Here is a 9,821-nt window from a genome sequence, read left to right as displayed (position 1 = left end):
GGAGCCTTACCATGTTGGCTGGGCTGGTCTCGAACTCCTGACCTCAACTGATCTGCCCACCTTGGCTTCCCAAAGTGGAGGATTATAGGCATGAGCCACTGTGTCCAGCCTGATAGAAGAAATTTCTAAGCAGCAAAGTGTTCAAGAGGCAGCCTGGCTGCTTTTAACAATCTACAGTTACAGAAGTAAAGAAATGACTTAAAGTTGCAACTTATATTTGAAAAGAATTGATGCATAAAAGTTTGGAAAATTTGCAGCCTAGCTGTGTCGCAGAGAAAGAAAAAGCATTTTCAAGACAAGAATATAAGCAGGCTATTAAGCAACCATTTGCTAGAGAGATTAGCATGACTAAAAGGGAGCCTAGTGTTAATGTCCAAGACAATGGGAAAAAGTCCTTGAAAGCACATTTCAGAGATCTCCAAGGCAGCCCCTCCCATCACAAGCCCAGAGGACTAGGAGGAAAGAATGGTTTTGTGGGGCAGGCCCAGGGCCCTGCTGCCTTGTACAACCTCAGGACACTGTTCCCTGTATCCTGGCCACTGTGGCTCCAACATCAGCTCAGAGGGGCCCAGGTACAGCTTGGGCTACTGCTTTTGAGAGCACAAGCTGCCATATATATTGGCAGCTTCCACATGGTGTTAAGACTGCAGGTGCACAGAATGCAAGAGTGAAAGAGGTTTGGCAGCTCCCACTTAGATTCCAGAGAATGTATGGAAAAGCCTGGGTGCCCAAGCAGAAGGCTGCCACAGGGACAGAGCCTCCATAGAGAACCTCTACTAGGGCAATATGGAGGGGAAATGCAGGATTGCTCAGCTGCTGAATGCAGTTGTGGGAAGGGGATCTCCACCCTTCAGACCCAAGAATGGTAGAGCCACTGGCAGCTTGCAACCTCAGTGTGGAAAAGCTGCAGGTACCCAACTCCAACGTGTGAGAGCAGCCATGTGGGCTGCATCCAGGGAAGCCATAGGGGTGGGGCTACCCAAGGTCTTGGAAGCCCAGCCCTCACACCAGGATGCAGGATGTGGAGTCAAATGAGATTGTTTTGGAGCTTTAAGATTTAATGACTACCCTGCCGTTACAGACTTGGGTGGGCCTGCTGACCCTTTCCTTCGGCCAATTTTTCCCTTTTGGAATGGGAATGTACACTCAATTCCTGTACCACCATTGTATCTTAGGAGTATATAATTTGTTTTTGACCTCCTAGGCTCATGGGTGGAAGGCACTCCAGATGAGACTTGGGGCTTGGGACTTTTGATTTAATGAATGAGCTAAGACTTTGGGAGGCTATTGCAAATACATAATTGTATTTTGAAATGTGAGAAGGACATGAAATGTAGGGGTCTAAGGCTAGAATGATATGATTTGGGTATTTGTCCTCTCCAAATCTCATGTGGAAATGCAGTCCACAGTTTTGGAGGGGGGCCTGGTGAGTGGTGTTTGTCCTCTCCAAATCTCATGTGGAAATGCAGTCCACAGTGTTGGAGGGGGGCCTGGTGAGTGGTATTTGTCCTCTCCAAATCTCATGTGGAAATGCAGTCCACAGTGTTGGAGGTGGGCCTGGTGAGTGGTGTTTGGATCATGGGGGCAGATCCCTCACAAATGGCTCAGTGCCGCCCCCTTGGTGATGAGTGAGTTTTCACTCTGGTTGTTCACATAGGATCTGGTTGTTTAAAAGAGTGTTGCGCCAGGCATGGTGGCTCACGCCTGTAATCCCACCACTTTGGGAGGCTGAGACGGGTAAATCACCTGAGATCAGGAGTTTAAGACTAGCCTGCATGGTGAAACCCTGTCTCTAGCTAAAAATACAAAATAGCTGGGCAATGGTGGCGCATGCCCTGTAAAGCCCAGCTACTCTGGAGGCTGAAGGCAAGGAGAATCCCTTGAAACCCGGGAGAATGGAGGTGGCAGTGAGCCGATTGTTGCCATTTGCACTCCAATCTGGGTTGACAAAGTGAAACTCCACATTTCAAAAAACAAAAAAAAAAAAAGAGTGGTGGCAACTACCTACCCACTCTCTTGTTTCTACTCTTGCCACATAACGCACCTGCTCCCCCTTTGCCTTCCGCCATGATTGAAGCTTCCTGAGGCCCTTTCTGGGAACAGGTGCTAGCACCATCCTTCCTATATAACCTGTAGAACCTTGAGCCAATTAAACCTTTTCTTTATAAACTACTTAGCCTCATTTTTTATAGCAATGCAAGAACAGACTAATACACTTATCTATGTGGAATTATGCAAGTCCTTTACTTGTAGAACTTCCTAACACGTGTAGCACAGAGCATAGCTAAACACAGTCACTGAAACAATATTTTTGTCAGGCATTTTATTTTTTTTTGCTTTAACAAAGCAATTTGCTAGCAGTAAATTCTACAAAACTATGAATAAGTTCCATCTCATCTGATGATTAAGATAGGGCCAGATAACCCACTAGCCATTTTTGTCTTACGGCCATCCATAAATCAGGTACAATATTCAGCACATCTCGACAGCCACTAGAACCCAGGTGACTCAGAACTCATTTCTAGTGCCACTTGATTTTCTACCCATTCTCTTGCAGCTGTGATGTCATGTTCCTGAGAAGTTAGGGGCAGAGTGAAGGATTCTTTCTGAGGAGGTTCAGTTGATTGCTGTGTGACTGCTGCACATGGTCCACGCTGACCAAGAGCACTTGGCTGAAGGTCTGGTTGCCATAGTTCATGTGATATTGACTTGGCGGGGTGGGACTAAGGGAATGCTTATCACAGAAATCGCCTGACTGCCTGTGGGACACTAATGAGAACAATGGCCAGGGAAGCCACACGGTGCACAAATTGCTACCTGCTCTGGGAATATGACAGCCCTCATTCAACACAGGCCCATAGGCAGAGAGAACATGGCCAAGGATGGGAGCCCTTCCTCTCCATGCCTTCCTAATATGCCCAGGTTTCTCCAGCAGCCTTGAGACAAGCTGTCCTATACTTGGCTGTGAGCACCAAAAGCAGGAGGGCACCAGTCAAGTGTGTCTTGTTGATGATGGATCCTTGGCCTCAAGCACTGGGCTCCACCCCCAGCAGACTTTCAAAAGTGATAGCTAAATGAATGAGCAAATGTCAAGAAAAAAAATAGAAACCCAGAAAATAGTTACTGTTGATGAGCATGTGGGGGAATTGGAACTCTTGCATATTGCTGGTGGGAAGGTAAAATTGTGCAGCTGCTATGGAAAAATAATATAGAGGTACCTTAAAAGATTAAATCCAGAATTACCGTCTCATCTGGCAATCCCACTTTTGGCTATATATCTAAAGGAATTGAAAGTAGGATCTGGAAGAGCTGTTTGCACACCCATATTCATTGCAGCATTCTTCACCATAGCCAAGAGGTGGAAACAGTCTAAGTGTCCGTTGACAGATGAGTGGATACACAAAATGTAGTATATACAACAGAATATTATTCAGCTTTTATTTTTTATTTTTTTATTTTTATTTTTATTTTTTGAGATGGAGTCTTGCTCTGTCGCCCAGGCTGAAGTGCAGTGGCACGATCTCGACTCACTGCAAGCTCCACCTCCCGGGTTCAAGCAGTTCTCCTGCCTCAGCTTCCCGAGTAGCTGGGACTATAGGTGCCTGCCACCACGCTCGGCTAATTTTTTTGTATTTTTAGTAGACACAGGGTTTCACTGTGTTAGCCAGGATGGTCTGGATCTCCTGACCTCATGATCCACCCACCTTGGCCTCCCGAAGTGCTCACTACAGGCGTGAGCCACCACGCCCGGCCTATTCAGCTTTTAAAAAGAAAGAGGCCAGCCATGGGGCTCATGCCTACAGTCTCAGCACTTTGTGAGGCCTAGGTGAGAGGATTACCTGAGCCCAGGAGTTCAAGACCAGCTAGGGCAACATGGCACGAGACCCTGTTTCTACAAAACATTTTTTTTTTTTTTTTAATTAGCCAGATATGGTGGCATGTGCCTGTGGTCCCAGCTACTCAGGAGGCTGAGGCAGGAGAAGCAGCTGAACCCAGGAGGTCAAGGCTGCTGTGAGCTGTGTTCATGACACTGCACTTCAGCCTGGGTGACAGAGTAAGACCCTGAATCCCCACCCCCACCCCCCAAAAAAGAAGAAGGAAATCCTGTGGCATGCTACAACATGGATGAATGTTGAGGACACTATGCTGAATCAAAGAAGCCAGTTGCAAAAGGACAAATACTGTATGATTCCACTTAGTAGGAGGTATTTAGAGCAGTCAAAACTATGGGCACAGTAAGTAGACTGGTGGTTGTCAGGGCTGGGGGGAGGGGAAACAGGGAGTTGCTTTTCAATGTGAAAAAGTTCTAGAGAACTATTACACAGCAGTGTGAATCTACTTAACACTACTGAACTGTACACTTAAAATAGCTAGCAGGAAATTTTTTTTTGAGACGAGTCTCACTCTGTCGCCCAGGCTGGAGGGCAGTGGCGCGATCTCTGCTCACTGCAAACTCCACCTCCCTGGTTCAAGTAATTCTCTGCCTCAGCCCCCCGAGTAGCTGAAATTACAGGCGCCCGCCACCATGCCTGGCTAATTTGTTTTCTTGTTTTTGTTTTTTTTGTATTTTCAGTAGAGACAGAGTTTCACCATCTTGGCCAAGTTGATCTTGAACTCCTGACCTCGTGATCCACCTGCCTTGGCCTCCCTAGTGCTGGGATTACAGGCATGAGACACTGTGCCCAGCTGGGAAAATTTTATATTATGTGCTTTTAACCACAATAAAATGTAAAAAAAAAAAAAAAATTAAAATAGGCCAGGGGCAGTGGCTCACGGCTGTAATCCCAGCACTCTGGGAGGCCAAGGCGGGTGGATCACAAGGTCAGGAGATTGAGACCACCCTGGCTAACATGGAAACCCTGCCTCTACTAAAAATACAAAAAATTAGCCGGGCATGGTGGCGGGCACCTGTAATCACAGCTACTCGGGAAGCTGAGGCAGGAGAATGGCATGAACCCGGAAGGTGGGGCTTGCAGTGAGCCGAGATGGCGCCACTGCACTCCAGCCTGGGCAACAGAGCGAGACTCCATCTCAAAAAATAATAATAATAATAAAAATAAATAAATAAATGAACAAATGAGTGAATGGTTTATTCCAAAGGAACTTCATGGATTAACTCTTCCCAGGAGCATCTGAATTTTAAAAATCTTAGGGGTAAAAATAATGAAAATGAAATAACTCCTCCATGTTTGACAAAATTTCAGGCAGCTACGGGGATAGACCTTCGGGGATCATTGTGAGAAATCAATGTTCCGTTTTTCAGCTGCATTTGGGAAAATAAGTAAGGTTTTTGGACCTATAATTGTTATTATTTTATTAGATTTTTAGAGTGTAAAGTCAGTAATGTATGTATGTTTATTCTATCTATTTAACTGAGTCTTTTTCTGTCAACCGCTCAGGCCAGAGGTGCATGGCACAGTCTTGGCCTCCTGCACTCCCCTCCAGGTTTCAAGTGATTCTCCGGCCTCAAGCCTTCTCAAGGAGCTGGGCGTAACGGCAACTGTCACTGTGTTCCGCTAATTTTTGTATTTTTAGTTAGAACCAGGGTTTTTGCATTTGGTCAGAGGCCCTGGTCTTGAATCCCTGACCTCTGGTCATCCCCACCTCTGCCTCCCAAAGTTGGCTGGGATTACAGGCATGAGCGCACCATGCCCCAGTAAGTCAGTTTCTTTTATTTTATTATTTATTTTGAGATGGAGATATACACATGTCGCACGGCTGGAGTGCAGTGCGTGATCTCGTATTATCTGCAACTTCACTTAACACAAGAGTATATACAAGTGAAATAATCTACACAACATAAGCCATAGCCATACAAAAAACAAAAGATAGCTGGGATTACAAGGACGATGCCAACACAAATGACCAGAGACATAAAAAATTTTTAAATGAATATAAATTTCGAATAAGAGAACCGAAAGGGATAATTAGACATGTAGTCCAAGGATGTTATGCGAAATCGTAAACAGTATGTTTTTAAAAAAGAGCTCTGCATTCTTCCAGGACTCTTCAATACATACTTAAATTTTATGAAAATGTCAACCAAACCGTTTTCTTGGTAGGGTGGGGTGAAGGGGTGGCTGGGAGGGTATAGTCTTAGAAGACAGGCATATTTTCCATTTTCAGAATTCCAGTGAGGACTTGGGCTCCTTTAACGCATGGTGGCGTATTTCTTTCTTACTGTTCTTACCCATGCTATTTAAATAACATTGCTGGCTGGGCTTGTGGTTCATGTACATGTATCCAGCATTTGGAGGCTGAGGCAGGGCAGATTGCTGAAGCGCCAGGAGTTTCAATGAGCAGCCTGGGCACAAGGGGCGAGACCCGCATCTTACAAAAAACAAAAAAAAATTGATGGTGTGCATCCTGTAGTCCCAGTGGCTACATGAGGGGCTGAGGCAGCAGGATGCACTTTGAGCCCAGAAGGTCGATGGCTGCAGTAAGCCATGTTCATAGCACTGCACTCCAGCCTAGCTGCAGAGTGAGGAACCTTGTCTCAAAAAAAAAAAAAAAAAAAATTGCTATTTTTCCCCATTTTTTACAGTCTCTATCTTAATATTGGGCTGTTTTCTTCTTCTAATGATAAAACAATCCTAATAACAGAAGGAACCATTGATCGAATTCCTTCTCTGGGTTGGGCTCTGGGCCTGGGTTTTTGCAGTTTCTCTGCTCAGTGAGGCCTGCAGACCAGATCCAAGGTTAATAGAAACATCCAAATGCTTGGAGCCACAGAATCTGGGCCCCACTGCAAACCTCTAGAGTCTGCATCTGCATTTCAACAAGATCCCTTCAAATTTGGAGAAGGCCTGCCTTATATCAGACATCTTACTAATTCCTAAGTAAGCGAGAGAGGCGCAGATATGTTCACTGCCCAGGTCAGCAAATTGAGCCAGTTTCAGTAACTCAATTCAGTCGTTGTTCTTGTTCAGTAGAGAAGCTCTGTACCTGTCTCTAAGGTGTTACTTTGGGCTGCTACTCACTCATCTTCCAGTGCATTGCATCCCTTTCCGGGACAAAGCGATCTTCTTAGAGTTTCACTGAGACCAAACCTGCTTACCTGTTTTGTGGTTCCTCATAGCCTGTCCAGTGAAGTTCAGAATCCTAGGTCTGGAAGCCAAGTACCTCCTGATCTGCCCCCACCTTCTCCAGCCTTGCCTCCTTCCAGCTGCCAAAGTGTGGGGATCCTCCCAGCCAGGAGGGTAAATCACTATCCCTCCACGGAACCCTGTACTTCCCTGCACCCCTGCCTTCATTCAAGTTTTCCTTTGGAGGCAGTGGTAACTCCTGAAAGTCTATGTAGGAAAGGCTTGGGGAGAATCATCTGCCTGGGATGGGGATCTGAGGGGTCTTGAAGCTGAGTTGACATGGCCCTTTTGTAGGACAGATCAATTGTCTATCTCAAAGGGTGGGTGAAGGTGGGTCAGCTGATAGACTGGGGGATGCTGTCTTATCACTCCCTGGGCAGATCCACTGTGTTAAAACTTGATGGTCCACCAAGTTACAGCCTGGCTACCCCCTTCATGATGCCCATCCTCACTTCCTGGACTCAGCCTGGGCCCCCCTTTCACTCCATAATGGGCTATACTCATGGTGCATACAACATCCCACCTCACCCTGCAGTTATTTGCTGGGGTCTGAATTCTCTTTCCAGACTCTACCAATGAGAGGGTAGTATGGTTTGTATATTTGTTCCCTCCTAATCTCATGTTGAAGTTTGATCCCCAGTGTTGGAGGTAGGGCCCCATGAGAGGCGTTTGGGTCACAGGGCCTTGGTGCCCTCCCTGCAATATTGAGTGAGTTCTTGCTGGATTAGTGCACTTGCGAACTGATCGTTAAAAAGCCCAGCAACTCCTCCTCACTCCCTTGTCCCTCTCTTGCCATGTGACACACTGGCTCCCTTTCACTTTCTGCCATGAGTAAAAGCTTCTTGAAAGGCCTCACCAGAAGCAGATGCTGGCACAATGCTTCTTGTACAGCCTGCAGAACTGTGAGCTGAATAAACCTCTTTTCTTTATAAATTGCCCGGCCTCAGCTATTCCTTTAGAGCGACGCAAAACAGACCAATACAGAGGGAGTGTTTCCTCTGAGGTTCATCGGGGCACAAGAGCCATTGCTTGTCCTTGGAGGATGATCATGAAGAGTCTTTGCTTTAAAATACAATGTATTAATAGACAATTCGATGTCTCATAGGGCCAACAGATCAGGAGATGATTGCTGTTGAAAATGTGTTTTACTGCACACTGTTCCTAAGAGGAGAGGGCATGCTGTGACATGGGGGCAGCTCATGGGGAAGCCTCAGGGTCTTTCAGGAGGTTGGGGAGGAATGGGCAGGAGAGGGCAAGGCTAAAGTTTGGCTAGTCTGATAATTTCAGCAGATTCTGGGGCATGGGGCTGTCCCAAGTTGTGTGGCAACTGCTCTGGAGTAGACAGTGGTCTGGCATGTGAGAAAGAGTGGGATATAAGAGGTGGTTGAGGTGTGGGCTCTGGGCTCCAGATTGGTTGGCTAACATTGGAAAAGCATGCTCTGTGTGAAATTGTTCACTGTCTCTAAGAACTGGCTAAGCCTGGTTGGTGGGGAGTGGGGGACGGTCAGCTCCTCTTGGATCAGCAAGGCCCCAGATGTCGAAGAATCTGAATAGAGAAAGTAAGCTAGGGGAAGGGGCTCACTCCTGTAATCCCAGGTACTCGGGAGGCAGAGGCAGGAGGATTACATGAGGCCAGGAATTAGAGCCTGGGCAACATGCGAGATCCCATCTATTTAAAATAGAAAAAATTATCCTAGTGTGGTGGTGTGCACCTGTAGTCCCAGCTACATGGGAGGCTGAGGCAAGAGGATCACTCGAGCCCAGAAGGTCGAGGCTGCAGTGAGCTATGATTGCACCACTGGGTGACAGAGTGAGACTCTGGCATATATATAGCTGGGCACGTGGAACCAACATACATTTTCTTCCCAGCCAGACCACGGATGGGACAAGCAGGCTTTTCTATGGCTGACTATCCCAGATAAGCGCACTAGAGAGAGATGCACCATTCTGTGGGAACCACCCTCTATCTCAAGGTGTACATATATATGGAATAGAGAAAATAAGACAAAGTTGATATAGTCCTTGATGTCTAGAGCATCTCTCTTGGCATGATGCTCAGGCTGAGCTGAAGGCCCCTTCAATCAACCTGTGTCTGTTCCTGGCATCTGACTTCCCGGACTGTTCCTGGAGCTGGAGCAGTGGCTGCTGGTGAAGGTGTCACACGAAGACTCACACAGGATGGCAACTTCTCACTTACCATCCTGCTGGTGCCCTTCTGGGGAGCTCTGGACTGTAACGTGCCTGGGAGCACTGAGGGGAGCTCTGGACTGTAACGTGCCTGGGAGCACGGAGGGGAGCTCTGGACTGTAACGTGCCTGGGAGCACCAACAGGCCCTGCGCAGGTGTGTGTGCGGCGGTTGTAAGTGTCCTTTCTCAACATGCAGGTCCGTCGTGATCTAGGGTACAAAGCTTCCCTGGGTGGTCGGGCCCCAGCGGGGTGAGAGGCCTCTCTGTGAGGGGAGGGTCCCAAGGCTCAGGGACAGCATGAGGGCTGCTAACACATTGGAAAAATATGTATACAGCAGGTCCTTAAATAATGTTTTGTTTAATGTCATTTTATTTTAACACTGATGAGAAACAAAACTGATTCCTGGGCAGGGCCACTGTCTGTGTGGGTTTTCTCTGGGTGTTCGGTTCCCTCCCACATCCCAAAGCTGAGCAGGTGAGGTGAGCTGGGGTGTCTGAATTGCCCCAGTGTGTGTGTGGGGATGGGAGTGGGGGTGTGTGGGTGGGTGG

The sequence above is a fragment of the Rhinopithecus bieti genome, unplaced genomic scaffold, assembly GCF_001698545.2.
Source record: "Rhinopithecus bieti isolate Rb0 unplaced genomic scaffold, ASM169854v2 scaffold_19482, whole genome shotgun sequence".
Lineage (NCBI taxonomy): Eukaryota > Metazoa > Chordata > Mammalia > Primates > Cercopithecidae > Rhinopithecus > Rhinopithecus bieti.
Note: the sequence above shows the minus strand (reverse complement) of the source record.